At 37.2% G+C, this 20488-nt stretch overlaps 1 protein-coding gene and 1 non-coding gene across 3 annotated transcripts in view; one reads left to right on the top strand and one right to left on the bottom strand.

Annotated features, from left to right (window-relative positions):
* Window positions 1-20488, bottom strand: part of DNAJB9 (DnaJ heat shock protein family (Hsp40) member B9) — a 700153-nt gene that overhangs the window by 434920 nt on the left and 244745 nt on the right. For both annotated transcript variants that reach the window (XR_010945587.1, XR_010945588.1), the window contains exon 10: window positions 10987-11165. The gene's annotated coding sequence lies outside the window, so the exon portion shown is untranslated. The remainder of the gene's footprint in view (window positions 1-10986; window positions 11166-20488) is intronic.
* Window positions 6844-6950, top strand: LOC137229594 (U6 spliceosomal RNA). Its single transcript, XR_010945751.1, has one exon. It is a non-coding gene; the product is annotated as a U6 spliceosomal RNA (small nuclear RNA).

The following is a 20488-nucleotide window of genomic DNA, read 5'->3' as shown; positions in this document are numbered from 1 at the left end:
GCTGTGATGTTACCTAAAAATGGTGCTTCTCATGCCTCTGCACCTCATCTAGCTCTTCAGAACCTTTTCAGCCTCAGTTGTCTTGTGATGCTGTTTTGAGGAAGGTGGAAAATTCTTTTTTGGTAGGAATAAAGAAGTATCCAGGTCGGGGAAAAATGTATACCTCATTCTACAGGAATCCTGTGGCATATTGTGTGACATGGAACCTTAATTGTAGCTGCTCAGCACTTTTTTCCCTCTTCCCTGATTTCACACAGGGTGCACTCATTCTTTCTGCACCCCTAATGCCCTGCCTTCTCAAGCATTTTTCCATCCTGGGCTTTTTGCATGCAGTGATGTGAGGGGAATTCTCAGCTTAGTTTAGTCATATGATGAATCAGAGACACAGAATTAAGAATTTATCAGGGATACATACTTCCAGTGAAAGATGCATATCTAGGCATCTACAGCAAGAAACTCGTGGGTTATGCAAAATTCTTTCCAAAGGAAACAGGAAAAAAAGTTAATAAAACTTTACAAAAGTGACTGTGTGGTAGCAAAATGCATTTGTGAAAAGTGAAAAAAATGCCATTATCAATGTCCTGCTGAGAGAAGAGTTGACTGAACTATATCCAACTGTGATAAAGAACTCACAACGATCCCAGGCCTTCCAAGGGAGAAATTAAGAAAGAGGTATAAAGTTGCCTGAGTTTGCTTAGCTTGTCAAAAGGTGGGGGCACTCTTCAAGCCTCACTCTTCTCATTTGTACAGAAAGGGGTTTGGGCTAAATCAGTGGTGCTCCAGCTGTGCTCCAGCAGGCCTCGTGTCTCTGTGGTGACACAGAGATGGGGCAGGTGGGGCAGGACATCCTATCCAAGAGCCAGAACAGTTCTGACTAACTCTTTTACATATTGGAATTCACAGAAAAATTCCACTGAAATAAAGGTTTAGTATCTGTATTAATTTCCTTGGGCTGCTATAACAAATTACCACAAACTTAGTGGCTTAAAACAACAGAAATGTATTTTCTCACAATTATAGAGGCCAGAAGGCCAAAATCAAGTGTCAGTAGGGCTGGACTCCCTCCAGCAGCTTTAGGGAGATTCTGTTCCTTGCCTCTTTCAGCGTCTGGTGGCTCTTGGAATTCCTTGGCTTGTGGCTCTCAGTCCAATTCCTGCGTCAGCTTTCACATGGCCTTCTCTTCTTCACATCTTCTACCTTTCTCTTCTTTTATGAAAACACTTGTCATGAATTTAGGGTCCACCCTAATCCAGATGAGAACATCTGGAGAGCTTTAAATTAATTACATCTGCAATGATGTTTTTTCCAAATAAGATCACATTCACATGGTCTGAGTAGACATATCTCTAGGGAGGCCACCATTCAACTAACTACAATATCAAAGAGAATTTAATCTAAACAATATTTTAAAGGTTCCTTATATATATATATTTTCAAACTATGGATTAACACATGCTTGCTGCAATAAATAAAACTTACGAAGATGTATAAAGAAAAAGCTAATTATCTACCCCACCCCTTCTGCTTCCCTCCAATTTCACCTCTTTCCAACAATTCTCTCCAACTCATCCAGATTTACTGACCTTTCTTCCAGTCGATCGGGTAACCCATGTTAACAACCCTGTGTTTGTACCTCCATGCTTTATTTCAGGCTCATGTAATTACACACACAAAACACACACACACATACATACAAGCATATACACATATATCTGCATTGATAAGGAGTTTGAAATTGATTATAAAATTTGTATCATACTATACACATTCCTATGTATCTTACTTTTCTCTTTAAAAAATGCCTTGAGTACATTGCTCTAAATTAACTAGTATAGTTCTAGTTTTTATTATTTTTTATTATTTTTAATGGATGCATAGTAGCATTATATTCCACAATGTGGACAAACCAATATTTATTTCAAGCTTTCCCTATAAATGGGCATTTATTATATTTCCAACTTTCTGTATTTTTACCCAACTGAAAAATTCTGTAGTACATAATCCTTGTACATGCAATTTTATAAGCTAGTGATTTTATTACTACATACAACTATATAGTAATTTGTATTACTATATATTCCCAGCAGTAGGACTACGGATCAAGAATGCATGTATTTTTCATTTCAATAAATTGGTACCAGATTGCTTTCCCAAAAGACTGCAAAATTCCATTTGTCTACCAATATATGAAAGTACCCACTTCCTCATATTACAACCAGCAATAACTGTTATCATTCTTTCCACATTTTTGCCATTCTGATGGGTGTAAATAACACTGATTTTTATTTAATTTGCATTTCTCTCACTACCAGTAATTTTGAGCATCTTCTCAAATGTTCATTGGCCATTTGGATTTTATCTTCTATGAAATATATATCTCTATTCTTTGTTCCTTCATCTCCTAGGTTGATTATTCATCCTTTACTCACTGAATTGAAATACTACTAACTTTATCATATATTGAACTCTCATATACACTGGAATCATTTAACCAATTTTTATCTAGTTTCCTAGTTTTAGCACAATGTCACATTGATCTTTATTACAATGGTATTGTATTTCTAATGATGATAAGGTAGGTAGTTTATCCCAGCTCTTCTTTATATTTTTCATGAATATTCTCAGGCATTTACTATTTCATATTGGATTATTTTATGAAATCCCTCTCAAAATAAAATTCTCTAGAGTCTAATTAAAACTGCAATGAATTCTTATTTTAATTTTAACAGAACTGAGATTTTTATTGTATCTCACCCTCCAAGAATATTGTGTCTTTTCCATTTTTTTAAATATTATTTTGTATAACTCAAAGATTTTATAAGTGTTTTTGTAAAATTCTACTCTTGGTAAATGTATTTCTAAACATTTTATGCTTGTACTGTTATTTTAATGGATTTTCCCCTATTTTTACTTTTAGGTTTTGTTAACTGAGAGAAAATCTATTCCTTTACTCTATTTCATCTTCTACTTGTTTATCTACACAATTATTTTCTTCATACCATTCTTGTGTTAGAATTCTTGGCATTTTTAAATATGTAATCATATTCATCAGTGAAAAAGAGATGATTTAATCTCTTCCTTTCCAGCACTTTATCAAATGATCCATGTTATAACATTTGTTATAACTGCAAAACTGTTGAGTATTAACAGCAATAATGAGCATTTCCATCTAGTTCCTGATTTCAATTGACATGATTTCAAGGTTTTAAAAGTAATTTCACTCTATTCATATTTTACCCTAGGGTATCCTTCGAAATTTTATCTAATATGCTTTCAGCTTCTCTTAAAATGATAAGGTTTTTTTCCTCTTTTAGTTTGTTGATTAGACAAATTACAATAAGATTTTTCTGATATTGAACCACTTTTGCATTTCTGGATAAATTCTAGTTGGTCTTAATAAATCTTCTTTTAATACAAAGCCAGATTTTATGTGAAGTTTTTTAATGTTAGTGTATCTAAATTCATATGTGTAATTGGTTTATAGTTTTTGATTTTGAAATACTTTTGCCAAATTTGGGTATTAAAGCTGTGCTGTCTTCAAAAATGATTTGATGAAATTTCCATCTTTTTATTGTGTAAATTAAGTAATACGAGAAATAGCTGTTCTTTTTTTTTTTTTTTTTTTTGTGCTGTACGCGGGCCTCTCACTGTTGTGGCCTTCTCCCGTTGCGGAGCACAGGCTCCGGACGCGCAGGCTCAGCGGCCATGGCTCACAGACCCAGCCGCTCCGCGGCATGTGGGATCTTCCTGGACCGGGGCATGAACCCGTGTCCCCTGCATCGGAAGGCGGACTCTCAACCACTGCGCCACCAGGGAAGCCTTAGCTGTTCTTTTGAGATCAGTTAGAACTCAGGAAAATAACTGGTCATGATACATTTTTCTTAATGTGATAAAAATATACATAACAAAATTTACCATTTTAACCACTTTTAAATGTACAATTCAGTGGCGCTAAGTACATCGACAATGTTAGTCAACCACCGCCACTATCCATTTCCAGAAACTTATCATCACAAACAGAAACTCTGTACCCATTAAACAATAACTCCATATCCTACCCTTTCTCCAACCCCTGATAACCTCTATTTTACTTTCTGTCCCTATGAATTTGCCTATTCTAGGTACTTCATATAAGTGGAATCATACAATATACATCTTTTATGTCTGGCTTATTTAACTTAGCATAATGTTTTCAGGGTTCATCCATGTTGAAGCACGAATCAGAACTTCATTCCTTTTCAAGGCTGAATAATATTCCATTGTATGTGTATACCAAGTTAGTTTATTCATTGATCTGTTGATGGATTTGGGGTTGTTTTCACCTTTTGGTTATTATGAATAATGCTGCTATGAACATTGGTATGCAACTATCTTTCTGAGCTCCTGCTTTCATTTCTTGGGGGTATATACCTAGAAGTGAGATTGCTGAATCATTTGGTTTATGTCTAATTATTTGAGGAACCATCACTCCTTTCCTTAGTGCCTGCATCATTTCCTATTTCCACCAGCAATGTGCAAGGGTTCACAATGCTTTTTTTTAATGATATAACTTTAATCACCTTTTTCACTTCTTCACTCATAATTGTTTTACTCTAGGTCTGTACTTCTTTATCAATTTTGGTATGTTTACTTTGCTTGGAAATCAGTAATTTTCTTTGGAGTTTCAAATATCTTCCATCCTCTTTCCCTTTTATTTTACCACTTATCAAAGGAATTTAGGCTATAAATTTTCTCTCTGAGTTTTTGCTGTCCTGTAAGTTTTGATATTCATCATTTTTTTACTGTTTTTAAGATAGTTTGTACTTTCAGTTTTCATATGGTCTTTGGTCCATGGGCTAACCAGGAATGCATTCTTAATTTCCAAGTAGGTTGGGGCTTGGAGGAAAAAAGAAAATCACTATTTCATTATCTCTTATTTTAACATGGTCAGAGAGAGTAGTCTGTAAAAATCTTGCTTTTAAAATTTTGTCAAGATTTGCTTTGTGGTCAATTACACATCTATTTTTGTGAAGTTTCCACAGACATAGAAAAAAATTTTATATTCTCCATTCAAGAGATATATGTTTCTGAATTTTTCTTTTTGTCTTGCTCTCTCTATACAAGAAAATGTCTTGATATCATTATTCAATTCCCTTATAATCTCGTATAATTCTAAAAATGGGTATTTTAAGGTATCCCATTATAACTGTAGTTTTGTAATTTATCCTTGCACATCTAATAGATATATCTTTTTATATTTAGCTATTATGTGGTCTTTGGGTGTTTTCATTGTGTGGTTTTCAGATTCTTCATAAACTGTTTGTTCAATTTATCACTTTATTATTGCAAGATTCCCCTATATTGATTACTACTTTCAACTTTACATACCTCTTTTCCTATTATTAACATAGTTTCTACTATTGCCACGCCTGCTTTCTTTTTTCTTTTTCTTTTTTCTTTTTGTGATTTCCTTCACGTTGGCCTTATTTTCATCCCCAAGGCAGACACATCCTTCTTCCTCTTGCTCTAACAGATGATAAGCTCTAGAAAGTAGTTGACTGAGAACTGTGTCTCCTTTAAGCCACAGTATTTCCAGAATCCTCTCACCCTCCATTGCTTTACTACTAGATTATTTCTCTTATTCCTCTATATTTCTATATTATCTTACCTAAGTAGAGGGGGAAAAATCTTTACAGAGAATTAGGAGAACTGAGTTTTTAATAAAGCTCTGCCAATAGCTGTGTGACCTTAAGCAAGTCAATTAATGTTTTGAGAACTATGGTCTCAGTTGTAAAATATCCAAATTGACAAGATGGCCTCTAGGGTCCTTTCCAGTTCTGCAATTCAGATTCTACCATTCTAGAGAGGAAAACTCAAGGAGGGAGAGGAAAGATATGAAGGTGGCACAGGTCGGGTACAAAAGGTCAATTGCAAATTTTGAGGGCTAAGCACAAAGATAATCTTTTGTCTTAATTATGTACCAAAATATTATATGCAAGGCTACTATACAGCATTGCTAACTTTTAAAATTATGAGTATGAACTGGGCTATATGTCTCAGAGATAATTCTATGGTTCATTTAGATATCTGCTAATGTAAATTGAATACCTTAAAATTACATACTGGTCTCCATAATTTTCTAATTCAACCCGTAAGTGATGAACCACCATGCATTTGAGATGTACCTATGTCTGAGAGAATTATTTTGTGTCCATATTCATTTCAAGTCACAGTACACTACTTATTAACTACTGCAGCAAACATCAGAAACAAATTCCATTGTATAATAATCCTCCTCCCTCCAAAGTTTAATGGGGAGAGCCAGTTAAATTGTGCAGGGTAAGTTTTCACATCCACTCACAAGAATCGCAATATTTCTCTTCTTTATCAGAAGGAAGGAGAGTGTGGCCGAAGCAATCCCACGGATTTCCAGTAAATCTTAACACTTAACTGACTGTCCCAAAGCCTGTCTACAGTCCAACAGTGAGAATTCTGGAAAACAAGTTACATTCTAATGCTTCAGTCTACATTGTCTCTTATGTAGTCTGAATGTTCGTAGAATCCAAAGTCAAAGCTAAGATTGTTTCTCCTGGAACATACGTAGACCAGACCCGTGTCTCCATTCTAAAGACTGTGTGATTCAAGAGTATTTAAATCAGTAGGCTTTACTGAGTGCCTATTATGAGCATCGTTTTACTTTAAACACACAATATAATGAAGTAGTAAACATATTAAAAACATGGAAGATTTGATATCTATCCTTGAGGAACTTACAACCTGACTCAGGAAATTAAAAAGAATACTGTACACAGAAACAAGAAAAATAGCTACAAGGCATAATGAAATAATCAAAATGTCACTGTGGTGCTCGCTTCGGCAGCACATATGCTAAAATTGGAACGATACAGAGAAGATTAGCATGGCCCCTGCTCAAGGATGACACGCAAATTCGTGAAGCGTTCCATATTTTGGGGACGAAGTGAGAGAGTGGCATTGACATATATACACTACCAAATATAAAATAGATAGCTAGTGGGAAGCAGCTGCATAGCACAGGGAGATCAGCTCTGTGCTTTGTGACCACCTAGAGGGTTGGGATAGGGAGGGTGGGAGGGAGATGCAAGAGGGAGGGATATGAGGATATATGTGTACGTATATCTGATTCACTTTGTTATACAGCAGAAACTAACGCAACATTGTAAAGCAATTATACTCCAATAACGATGTTAAAAAAAAATGTCATTGTGATAGGCTGAATATCGACTCTCCCAAAATGTTAACATCCTAATCCCTGAAACCTTTGACTTTACTACTTAACATGGCAGAAGGGAGTTTGCCCATGTGATTGATAATTCTGAAATAGGAGATTATCCTGGATTATATGGGTAGGTGCAAGAGAGTAGTAAGAGATATGAGGACGGAAGCAAGAGGTTGGAATGATGCAAAGAAAGAACCACAAGCAGGTGTCCTCTACCAGCTGAAAAAGGCAAAGAAATGATTCTCCCCTCAGAGTCTCCAGAAAAATCAGCCATGCCAATACCCTGACTTTAGTTTATGGACTTCTGACCTCCGGACTGTATGAGAAAAAATTTACATTGTCTTAGCTACTAAGTTTGTGGTTGGAAACTAATACAGCTATGGTATGATTTGAAAATATAAAGTTAGGCGGTAATATTGAATTAAATGAAGTATAATGGAAATGAATCATTGATGATGTTGATAACATTTTTATGTTAGACAGGAACATCTTCTCCTCAGTCTTTGTTTTCATGGAGAAGACTTTTATCTAACACATCCCCTCACTTCTGACCTTTTAATCACTCAGGCCCTGGTGATATAGAACGATGTCTCTGTTTACTTTGAAAAGAATATCTGGACATACTCAATTCAGTTCTGCCATTCTTGAAAAAGAGCTTCCTGGAGGGACAAGCATGTTCTGCTCTTCTTTCTCTTTCCTTGGGAAGGCTGGCCCAGGTGGTACTGCTATAACAGGTAGGGTGAGTCTACTAATTCTGGGGTACATTTAGCAGACCAATTTATCTTTCAAACTAAACTGCGTTCTCCAACCTTTCTCTATAACTAATAAGGTGATATTTTCTTGTTTCTTTTCTTTTTCTAAAATTCCCAATTATTCACAACCTGGGTAGGAAAAGAGAGGTGCAATTTTGGGGGGAGTCTCAAATTCTCCACTGCTAATATTTACAGAGTACATACCATATGCCAGGCACTGCAGAGAGCATTTTACATATCTCATTTCATCCTCACAAAGACTTTATGAAGCAAGTACTGATCTTAGCTGCATTTTATAGCTAATAAAACCAAGGCACAGGGCTTCCCTGGTGGCGCAGTGGTTGAGAGTCCGCCTGCCGATGCAGGGGACACGGGTTCGTGCCCCGGTCCGGGAAGATCCCACATGCCGCGGAGCGGCTGGGCCCGTGAGCCATGGCCGCTGAGCCTGCGCGTCCGGAGCCTGTGCTCCGCAACGGGAGAGGCCACAACAGTGAGAGGCCCGCGTACCGCAAAAAAAAAAAAAAAAAAAAAAACAAGGCACAGAGAGGTAAGTAACTCGCTCAAGGTCTCACAACTTCGAAGTGACAATGTTGTGATTCATGTCCAGGTCTTTCTCACTTCAAAGCCCAGGCTTTTGCACACTCTGCATATTGCCCTTCCTCCTGGAGGACATGAGGTTGGAACTGAACACTAATGACAATTCCTAAAGAAAGCTGTCTTCTTGGTATCAGTCTTGGTTTGATTTCTTTCTAAGAATTTTCTAAGAAACTTCTTTCTAGATATAAAGCTCAAATTGAGGGATTTCCCTGGTGGTCCAGTGGTAAAGAATCCACCTTACAATGCAGACGACCCAAGTTCGATCTCTGGTCAGGGAACTAAGATCTCACATGCTGCAGGGCAACTAAGCCTGTGCGCCACAACTACTGAGCTCACATGCCTCAACTTGAGAGCCTGCATGCCGCAAACTACAGAGCCCACGTGCTCTGGAGCCCGCGTGCCACAACTAGAGAAGAGAAAACCCACACACCACAACTAGAGAGAAGCCCATGCACTACAATGAAGAGCCTGAGTGCCACAACAGAAGATCCTGCATGCCTCAACGAAGATCCCGTGTGCCGCAACTAAGACCCGACGCAGTCAAAAAAATAAATAAAACAAATAAATAAATAATAAGTCTTAAAAAAAAAGAACTTCATTAAAAAAAGCCCAAATTGAAAAAAAAATAGAAACTATAGATCACAGTAGCTTTATTCTATATACTTATTTAAATGCTATTAATCATCTGGGTCACTTATAACTTGCTTTCACATGAACACAGCCTAGACTTGATTACAAAAATAAAATCTCTTTGAAAAGATTTCATCATTTAAAATACAGTCACCCAGAAAACCTTTAATCTTCCATGTCATGGAACTATCCCCACTCAATCAGAAGCTGCCTAAGGGGTAATCTCAAACACTGATGCCTATGGCTGAAAATTAAGAAAGCAGACTTTCATCTCATTTGACCAGTTTTATTTCACTTTTGATTCCACCTCCTTCCCCTTCTCTTATCCTGCAGGCAGTGGACCATATATTTCTTACTTCATAGAGGATTTAATAGGTAGTCACAATTCCATAGCGGGATATCCCACAAAGCAATATTCTCCATGATAAATTCCAGCCATTTTTGACCCTCATCCTTCCTTTGAGAGCCATATCAACAATACTGATAAGACCTCGTATTACCATCTCAAGAGTATAACAAGGTTTAGACAATTGCTGTCTCAGCAAGATGCTGAGCTTTTGATTCATGTTTTTATAACAACAAGGCTGGATTACTACAATTTGTTGTTGGTATTCCTCCCAGAAAGCTCACTGCTTTGACTTGACTTTGTATAGAGGATTCGGCAGTCAGGGTGTTCAACAACAAATACAGAAATGCCTGCACATACCCTATCAGTACCACAAACACTATGTTGAAATAAAAAACTGGTTTGAAAAAGTGTAGGTACAGGTCCTTGCTTTTAACATGATGAAACAGTGAACCTTTTCCTTCCAGAAACAAGGCTTTCATGTATAACCATGGTGTAGAACTGACTGTGGCTCAAGAGGTCTAAGCTACTTTATAAGAATGCCATACTTCACTTGACTTGAGGCTCTGATCAGAAATCTGGGGACAATCTCTCTTTTCAAGAGCCAATTCCCACTTGCTAGCACACTTAGTTATATCTTACCAGAAGACACCTTCATTTAAAAAAAGTAATGTGGAGAATACAGCACTCTATAATCTGCATTAATACCTTAGAGAAACTCAAATCACACAATGTACCAGTATATAAGTCTGACTGAGGAGTATTTCTTATTAATACTTGTAATTTCTGGATGAAGTCTCCTTCCATCTACTAGACCAGTACTTATCAAAGTTTGCTCCTGGAACCACCTACCTCAAGATCACCTGGAGTGTTCATTAAGAACACAAATTCCAGGGTTTTACTCTTAGAGTTATAATCTCTAGGGAATTTTTTAAACAAGCTTCCCAAGTGATCTTAATATATGCTAAAATTTGAGAACCTCTGTACTAGACACTGTAAACCCTGGGAGTGAACATTCACAAGTCTCATTCAGAACCTAGCATGCTGCCTGACCCTGGTAGGTAGTCATGGTTCTGTCAATGATGTATGAATAAATGAACAGTTGATGAATCTGTATGGGGATTCACGAAGTCTAAGGCAGTGCCCCTCTCTGCTCTTGTGATCTGCTCAGCACTTTTTTTTTTTTTTGGCTCAGCACTTCTGACAGGGGTTTAGATGCCACAGGTAGAGTTGGGAGATTGAGCAAAAAACAGAACACCCACCCAGTTAAATCTGAGTTTCAAAAAACAACAAATAATTTTCAGTATAAGTATTTCCCATGCAATACTTGGCAACTCTAGCCTTAGACTACATAGCCCTAGACTGACCCAATGTCTTCCCTTGGCTGATGTCCCCTCCCAACCACAAAGGGAACACACACATACCTTGTACAGAGGATCTCCGCATGGAAGCCAGAATGCCTTCCTGTATACCTCCAGGAGAGCTGTCAGCTTTACCCCTGAGGAGCAGGGTGAGATTTTTCCTCCCAGTCTCGCTGCCACTGCCTGGACAAGGCCTTATCCAAGGGTGAGGCTCTTGTTTCTCTGATCCTCTGATAGCTCATCTATTAAAAAAGAAGTGAAAATGTTCCCTTGTACAAGTTGCTATGCTGATAATGTAACATGCATAAAGCTTAACAATGGTGCTTATTTTCTCACCTTCACTCTCTTCAGAGCTGTATCACCTTCACTTTCAACATTAACAGAGTACTATCACCATTATCAACTCATATACACACGTGCACACATGCACAAGCAAGTGTGCATACGCCCTCCCTTGCACGCACACACACACATGAGCATGCACACACACTTTTTTGGAGTTCTACTTATGCTCCAGGTAGGAGATTGGCACAATATAGCATGGGGGTCAAGAAAGAGAGGACTCTGAATCCATGCATTCAGATTCCATCTTTGCCATATATGTTTTCTGTGTGACTTTGGCTAGTTATCTAACCTCTTCAAACTTGAGTTTTTTCATTCGTAATATGGAAATAATAATATCTGATTTACAGGGTTATTGTAAAGATCAAGTACATTCATACAAGCAATCATGGTACATGCCTGTACATGGTGAGCTTCAGTAAGTATTAGCTATTAGATATTGTTATTTTATTATCATCATCATCACTGTATCCAATCCCGATATGTTCTTAAAACTCAGTGACCTCACAGGACCAACAATTACTTCCCCAAGTAATCCCTCTGACTTAGGACTAGAAAGACCCCCAAACGCCCATGTTTTATTCTCATTAGGAGCTGGGAAAATAGTTAAGTTATACTTCAGTAAACTGATTTCCATTCTCTGGAAATTTTTAAAGCATTCATGCTATTGAGACCGTTTTTTTTTTTGTTTTTTTGAATTTTTGAATTTTATTTATTTTTTTTACAGCAGGTTCTTATCAGTTATCTATTTTATACATATTAGTGTGTATATGTCAATCCCAATCTCCCAATTCATCCCACCACCACCACCCCCCGCCACTTTCCCCCCTTGGTGTCTATACATTTGAGACGATTTTTTAATTGACCTAAATAACCACAAATAGAGAAATAGCTTAGAGTTCTTGTGATTCTACATTTATTTTGGTAACTAGTTGTTTGGATGAAAAAGCTTGTCCTTAGAAATTGTCTAAAGATCAAAATATGTAACCCATTACATTTTAAACATCTAAACATAGAAGATCATAACATGTCCATACTTAGAAAATTGTGACTCTCGCTGTCATTACTAATCAAAAATTTTGTAAGAAATATGTCTGACTCTTCCTCATTGCCCAACACTATCTCACCCAATGCCTTTTAGTTAGAATATTAACATGATAGGCATTTATCTACAAATTGATCCATCTATTTAATAGGTATTCATCAACTGCCTCTATGTGTGAGGTGCTTTGCTATAGCAGTGAACAAAACAAATAACCCTGCTCTCATGGAGCTTACATTCTATGGGAGAAAGGGGGAAAAAAAGGAAAACATATAGTATGTCATTTGGCGAAAAATTTGTGGGGAAAAAATTAAGCAAGGATGGGGCTAGGAAGTGCAGTGAGTGCTGTCCTTTTTACTTAGAGTTGTCTGGGAAGACCTCACTGATATTTGTACAGAAACCCGGGAGAGGTAATGGAATGAGTTCTACAGATACCTAGGCAGAAGGGACAGCAATGCAAAGACTTCAAGGCACCAAGCACCTGATGTGCTTGGTTAAGATAAACAGACCAGTGTGGCTGAGGTGGAGAGAACATGGGAGGGAGTAGTAAATGGTGTCAGAGAGAAGCAAGATGATGAAGGTCATTGTAAGCAATTATATGGACTTTTGCATTTACTCAACTGAAATGGAACACCATTGGAGGATTGTGAGCAGAGGAATAACGGGATCTGGTTTATCTTTTAGAAGGTTCATATTGCCTGCTGTATAGAGAATGACAGTGATGGGGCAGGTATCATAAAAGTCAGGGGACCTATTAACGGTAATTGCAATTATCCAGGAGAGAGATGATGGCGGCTAGGACGATAGCAATGAAGGTAGTGAGAGCTGGTTGGATTCTGGATATATTTTGAAGGTACAAAAGAACATGGTTTGTGCCTTCCAAAAATCTAAGCATGTCCATCAGAGGAGTAACCCAAACAAATGGAAATGTATTAGAACTTTCTTTAAAAAATTTAAATTTTGAATCAACAATGATGTTCAAAGGTAGGGAGTTGAGAAGCTGCCTCTGGGGTAATGGAAGAGAGATTAGAAAGACAGAAAATGATATGGAGAAAGAGGAAGACATTGTAGGTTTCTGAGGAGGTAAAATGAAAAGAGTAGATAAGAAAAAGTGTAGAATTTACTGTTAAATACATCATCCACCTTGACTATTCTCAAATTAAGCCTGAAAAATACTGCATACCTTTGAGTACCTTGTGAGAACAAAATACTAGTTTATGTGTACTATCTTAAGCTGTATTTATAAAAGTAAAATGGTCCCTTTTCCCTTAGCAAAGGTGAAATTCTTTGTAGAATGGAGTACCCAGCTCTGGATCAGTACTGTAAATCAGCAGACCAGGTGTGCTTCCTGAGAAACCCCACCGGTGAACAACCACCACTCTCCTCATGCCTGCTGCATCCCCTTGAATGTTCAAGAAACCTGAGTTATCTATGAATTTAGCCTTATCTGGTAATACCTTGACTCAAACATAATGCTCTCCAAGAACCAAAAAAAACACAAACCTGTACAGGAAATTGATTTAGAAGTGAAAGGCAAAAGGGCCAGAAGAACTCAAAACAAGCCTTGAGAAGACAGATAGGCAGAGAGCAAAGATTAGGTTCAGGGACTTTTAAATTTCCTCAGAGTAGACGTTCTCTGGGTCAAAAATCATGAAAGGTTCAGAGAAACACAAAGCTAATTAAAGACTTAGAAATTGAGTTTTAAAATATTGTAAGAATACTGAAAAAAATTAACCTGAAGAAAAGGTAAACAATATTTGATAGGAATGGGCTTTTTAAATAAACATACCAAAATTTGGATTCACTACTAACACCATGTCCACTGAGAACTCATCAGACAAAAGTTACAACCCAAGCAAAGCTGGCATCACCTTGCCTGAGTTTAACTGAGTTTAACACTCTGTGTCCCAGAGTGATAATTCCAAAAGTCTCTGCAGGAAATATAAATAGTTATGGGCAAATTCATGTAGTCATTATGATGGTACCCTCATGGTGGCTATCCCACTGACTTCTGATACAGAACTGCTCTCTGTATCAGGTGTGGTGGGTGGGGTGTTCTATGAACTCATCTGGAAGGGAATGCACTGATAGCCAATCAAAATTCTTATTAAAGGGGACTTCCTTGGCAGTCCAGTGGTAAAGACTGCGCTTCCACTGCAGGGGTACGGGTTCAATCTCTGGCTGGGGAACTAAGATCCTGCATTCCACACCACGCAGCCAGAAAAAAAAAAAAAAAAACAGAAACAATTCTTATTAAAAAAAAATTATCTTCAAAAGTGGAAAAAAAAAAGTGGAAAAAATTTGGCTAAAAATAGTTATTAAAAGCAATCAACTCAAACTACCAAAAAATACTGATTTGTCTTGAATGTCTATTTATATTAACATGAATGAAGGAGTATCCTACAGGGAAGGCCATGCCTGCCACGGGACCTATCATGGAAATAGACTGAGTTTCTCTATAAAAATTCACTTGTGACAAAGACTGCGACAGATCACGAAAATGTGTGTAATTATATTTTGTCGGCTTCTTAACTTCTACTAAGTATTTTGCTGCTAGTATGCTCATATGCTCTTATTCTTTAGTGTAAAAATCTTCATTCTATTGATATGTTTCTATTCTTTGTATTGTTATAAATATATTTATGGGCAAGGGTGTTATGAATTCACTTGATGATATATGTAACAGGGTTAATTAACACAATTTCAGTCACAAGGTAAAACCATGAAATGAAAGTATTGAAAATCATTGTAATAATAACAATTACATTTTTCAGTCCTTAGATGTGTCACACATTTTACACTTATTCTTAATCTCATGACAACCTCGCTGATACGCATCATCATCTTCATTTTTCATACAGGGAATCTTATTCACATAAATTTAATTTCTGGAAGGAAACAGGGCCAGGAAGTAAAAATGCTGATATTTGAAAGGACATCGATTTGAGTTAAAAACTGCTGGGCTTTCTACTATACCACATCATGTTTTTATGATAATAAATGTAGCATTTATTCAGTTTGCTTGTTAAATTTGTGCTTAAATCATTTTTGTTTAGTTGATGACATTTAAGAATATTAAAAACTGAAATTTTAGTTTGTTTTATTGCCTATTTTAATTTATTCTTACAAAATCAATGTGTATGGGCAGCATTTTAAAATGATACTTTGGAACTTTCACATCTATGGCATTTCACTACAAATACCATTTTAAAACCTGTTCGAATTTGAGTATAAGGGCTGTATTGGTTGTGAATTCTATTCTACAAAATAAATGAACATAGGGTTCGTTTTGCAGTGAGACTTGAAAGAATGAGAATTAAGAACGTCAGTTCCAACAAAAAACCATGACTTGCCAGGCTTTTAGAGAAGACTGCTTGGGTAGCCAAAGCAGGAAGATCACTTACACAAGGGAGGTCGTGGAGGACAACAGTTCTACTCAAAATCTGACTTCCTCCTGTTACCTATGGACATTCCTAGAGTCAATTTAAGCTTATGAAAATATCAGAATTCATTTAAAATCCAAAAACACATGTTAACTTCTTGTTGTATAGAGTAAAACCTCTATCAAACAAAATATTTCTCTTTGAAGATTAGGCTGCAAATTCCCCTCCCTCTGAAAACAAATAAAGCAAAACAAACTCAATAAACTTCAGAGAGGCTGGTTTACTTCTGAATTACTTAGATTAATCAAGCCATATAGACCTCATGCTGAGGGCAATTTTTAGCCAAAACCCTAGGGTTATCTACCAGGCTACCACTGTATTGATTCAGCCTTTCTGCTGTAATGAGTAGAGTGAGAAATTCTGTATGTGAGCTAAGCTGTTTAGGAATCAAAAGGCTTTCCTTATGAATCTTACTACCATTTTGCTGGGACTCTTACCCATATCCTCTCCAGCTGTTCAGGGAGACACAAATGGGCCACCAGGAATATTGTCAGTTACAATGAGGGAGAAAAAGGCAGGAACTGGCTTGTATTGCTTGTTCCTGAAAGCCTTAATTTCAGTGGTGATCAGTATGTGTTTTAAAAAAAAGTATTTTTTAATATGCCTAAAGCATTATATTTATATTCAACTTCTTAAGCTGGTTTTAAAAACAAAACAAAACAAAGCACTCAAGAAAAATATGAATGCAGCAACACTTTAAAAAGAACACTTCCATTTCATGGTTGATTCTTTTCTGTCGCAAAGACAATGAAATACATGACAATGCTTCTGTCTTTTCCTCTTCTACACTAAGCACACCGACATATCCATTCAGTCACTTTATAAACCACGCTTGTGAATACTGACCAACCACAAAATCAAAACCTATAAAGGCTACATCTGATCAGAATATTTTTGTTGCAATTTTCTCCTCAGCAAACAGAAATGTTACTTAAAGTACCTCCTGAAAAAATATTGGCTATTATAACTGAGGTATTCCTAGTTAATTTTAATTTAGATACTACTTTTCCGGGATTCAGATGATGTCATCAGGATCTGGTTTCTCTGAGTTGAGAAGTATACAGGATTTTAAATCAAGCCAGCATTCTATGCCCAACTCTACTGTATCTTGGAAATATTAGGGAAATCATAAGTTCTGTGAATTTCAATTTGCTTATTTAAAAAAGGGAATAAGGGGCTTCCCTGGTGGCACAGTGGTTGAGAGTCCACCTGCTGATGCAAGGGACACGGGTTCGTGCCCCGGTCCGGGAAGATCCCACATGCCGCGGAGGGGCTGGGCCCGTGAGCCATGGCCACTGAGCCTGCGTGTCCGGAGCCCGTGCTCCTCAACGGGAGAGGCCGCAACAGTGAGAGGCCAGCGTACCGGAAAAAAAAAAAAAAAAGAAAGGGAATAATAATAGCCCTTTGAAGTAGGATCAAATGAGAGTGTAGAGGAAAGTGCTGCTGCTAAAATTCTAAGGTATCATACAATCATTAGCGAGAAAAGCAAATGACTTTCCTCCTAATAGAGTGTGTTAAAGAAATTCCAGTTTGGGGAGTTAAGAGAGTTCGTGAAGGAGATGAAAGTGGGGACACAGGGAGAAATGTTTAGAAGAGTAGTTAAGGAGCATGTCAGTAAAGGACAGAAAACACTAGGAATCTGGAGCATAGCATGGCAAGGCAAGTGGGAGCACCAGAAAGAGCCATCATGGGAGAGCTTACAATATGTCCTTCCCTTTGCATAGCTGCTTATCATGAACTAAACTATCTAGTGATGGTATAGTTAACATGACCATCTCAACAAGCAGCTGCTAAAACATTCTCTGAAACTCAAAGGCCCTTTTCTATAGTCTAAGCCTTGGACAATGCTCTCTTTTCAGTCAACAAAGGAAATCAATTGAAGTTAAAATGTCTATTTTTGTATAAAATAGAAAATAGCATCCTAGAACTGGCACCTAGCTGGCAAGGAAAGAAATAAGGTGCTGGCAGATTTGTATGCCTTCTTTCTCTGAGTAAATGGGTATTGAAAACTAGCTAGTATGTGGTTAGCAATGAGCATATAAAGATAAATAAAACATTGGTATTCTTCCCTCAAGCCCAAGACTTTAGTCTAATCATGAAAAAACATCAGACAAACCCAAATTGAGGGATAGTCTACACAAAATAATTGAGCAGTACCCCTCAAAACTGTCCAAAACAAAACAAAAAGACTGAGAAACTGTCACATCTCAGGGATAACTAAGGAAACACCATATAACTAAATGCAATGTCATATCCTAGATGGGATCCTGGAACAAAAAAGGGTGGTAGTGTAAAAACTAGGGAAATCCAAATAAAGACTACAGTTTAGTTCATAGTAATGTACCCATTGTGTGTTTTGGGAACCCTTTCAAAAATTAGTTGACTATGTATGTGAGGGTTTCTATCTAGGCTTTCGATTCTGTTCGACTGATCTATGTGCCTGTTTTTATGCCAGTACCATACTGTTCTGAGGAAAATCTGTAAGTGGTAGAGCAGGTCTTTTTAAACTGGTATGTGCATATGAAGCACCTGGGGACCTTGTTAAATTGTGGAGTAAATTTGGGGAGGGGCTCCCAAGTGAAGCCAATGCCACTGCTGTTCTACCAAACTCATTATGAGTAGCCAGAGAACCTAGAGATCTTGAGGATGTCAAAATGCAGATACGAAAGGCACAGAACCGTGGCAAGAAACAAAGCTGTGGGAATTCAAGGATTTCGGTTTTCTGAAATAGATCAGTGTTAGAGGATGACGGGGCCCAGGGAGTTGTCCTGGTCATGAGTGGTGGAAATCAAGTGGCAGTAAATGTTGTTTGAAGAGTGTTTGGAGTGTTTGGTGGGTCCTCCCTATAGACATTTAAATCACATAGAATGAGGACAGTTTGAGTCCAGAGGAACACTGACAGCCAAGTATTAATTCTTTAATGCCTCTGAAGAGGAAAGACCTAGAGACTACTGAAAGGTGATATAACCCAGGGAATGTGAAGGGCAGATAGGCTTCTGTTCACGTTTTGGAAGTAAAACTCTGGAAAATACTGACCCTAGTTTCTGAGACACAGGGAAGTGAAAGAATGAGCAGTCCCAATCAAAGTTTTGGAGGGAAGCTTTTCAAATAAGCTTCACTAACGACCGAGACTTACTAATAAATTCCAGTTACATAAGATGATGGTAGACAAAATCAATGAAAAGGCTCAAGGTTATCAGGAAAACTGAGGGTGCATTGTATAAAATTTGGAGGGAGGTCAATGGGGGAAGGTAGGGGTGAGATGGAGAGAAAGAGAAGAAACCTTGTCTTGTGTCACTTGCCCTTCTGATGAGGACTTGGAAAAGTCAGGATGAGAGAGGTAGAGTCAAGAGCTAGATAGGAGGGCCATAAATAAAGTCAATATATTCTCAGGACCCAGGAGAAATCCCTAATAAAAAAACTACTTCTCTCCAAAACACACAATCCCTAGTTCTGCACTTTACGTAAACAAGAAACAGTAAGAGTGCTTCTCTGACAATCTTTCGGTTCTAAGGAAGATAGTATCTGTTCAGCAGCAATGGACTGAGGACTTTACAGGAGTAAGATTATCAGATTTACTTTAAATTCTGAAATATAAAAAGGTGGCTTTTTTACCTCCTACTGTTGGTTCTCATGGAAATCATGCTTATCATAGGTTTTGGGGCCCTGTGGCGACTGACAGGAGTGCTAACAGTGGATGTAATCCAGAATGGCAGATTAGAGATGAGACCTTTAAAGCTGTCCTGCATTCTAATTAGCTGATAGTCAGGAAAGATGTAAGCTTCAGACACTGACACTGTCACTTCAGGCAAGGACAAAAGTCATCTAATTTATATTAACATGAAAAAAGTTTAAATCTGTCCATTTAATATGGGAGAGTTTAGGCAAACTTTCATTAGCTTCTTGGGCGGATAAATGAAAGTCTGAAAGACTGTAAAAGTCATATCATTTATTCTATAAATTAACAAAGACTGAAAATCATCTCACGGTAAATCACCCCTTTTATCAGCAAAAATATCTCTGTACTGGAGCAAACATGAGAATATTTTATTATCATCTTTAAAATCTTGTTATTTTTAAAGCCATTTACATTTTGCCTCCATAAATTAACATTAGGAGAAAATCAGTGAGGAGTTGTGAAATCTGGAGATAATATGGAAAATATTTGTATCCTTAAATATACTTAAAAATACATACTTGTTTTTAGTATTTTATTCTCCCTAAGTCTTTGGGTTAAAGTTTATAGTTTTAAACTCTTCAATCTAGTCCCCTTTAACTTTATTATACTCTTGCCTACAGTGATTTAAAGACGTAAGATCAAGACTTTGATTTAATTATTAAGATAATTCTTATAGTGTGTTTTCTTTTTAAATTGCAGTGGTTTCACCCTGTTTATGGGTTAGAGTACAGAAGGCTTCTACAGAATTAAGGATACATTTACATTCTATAAAATTTCAGTGATGGGTCTGGGAAAAAGGCAAATCAACAATTGCTATACCTGTTGAAAAGGACTAAGTGACAACTTGTTTGCTAACCAGATATATGTCCAGAGCTTGGACTTGTTTACTTAAAACAGATGTTGACCTTTACTGCGTCCCAGAAAGTGTACCATGTATTTTTTTTACAAAGTATATAACACGATTCTTATTGTTAAGGAGTCTACAGCTTAACTGAACAGAGCATATAGGGATTATAAAGATAATCATCAAAGCAGCATATGATTAAATGTCGGCACTAA

Source organism: Pseudorca crassidens, chromosome 8 (assembly GCF_039906515.1).
Source record: "Pseudorca crassidens isolate mPseCra1 chromosome 8, mPseCra1.hap1, whole genome shotgun sequence".
Lineage (NCBI taxonomy): Eukaryota > Metazoa > Chordata > Mammalia > Artiodactyla > Delphinidae > Pseudorca > Pseudorca crassidens.
This window is presented reverse-complemented; position numbering and strand designations above follow the sequence as displayed.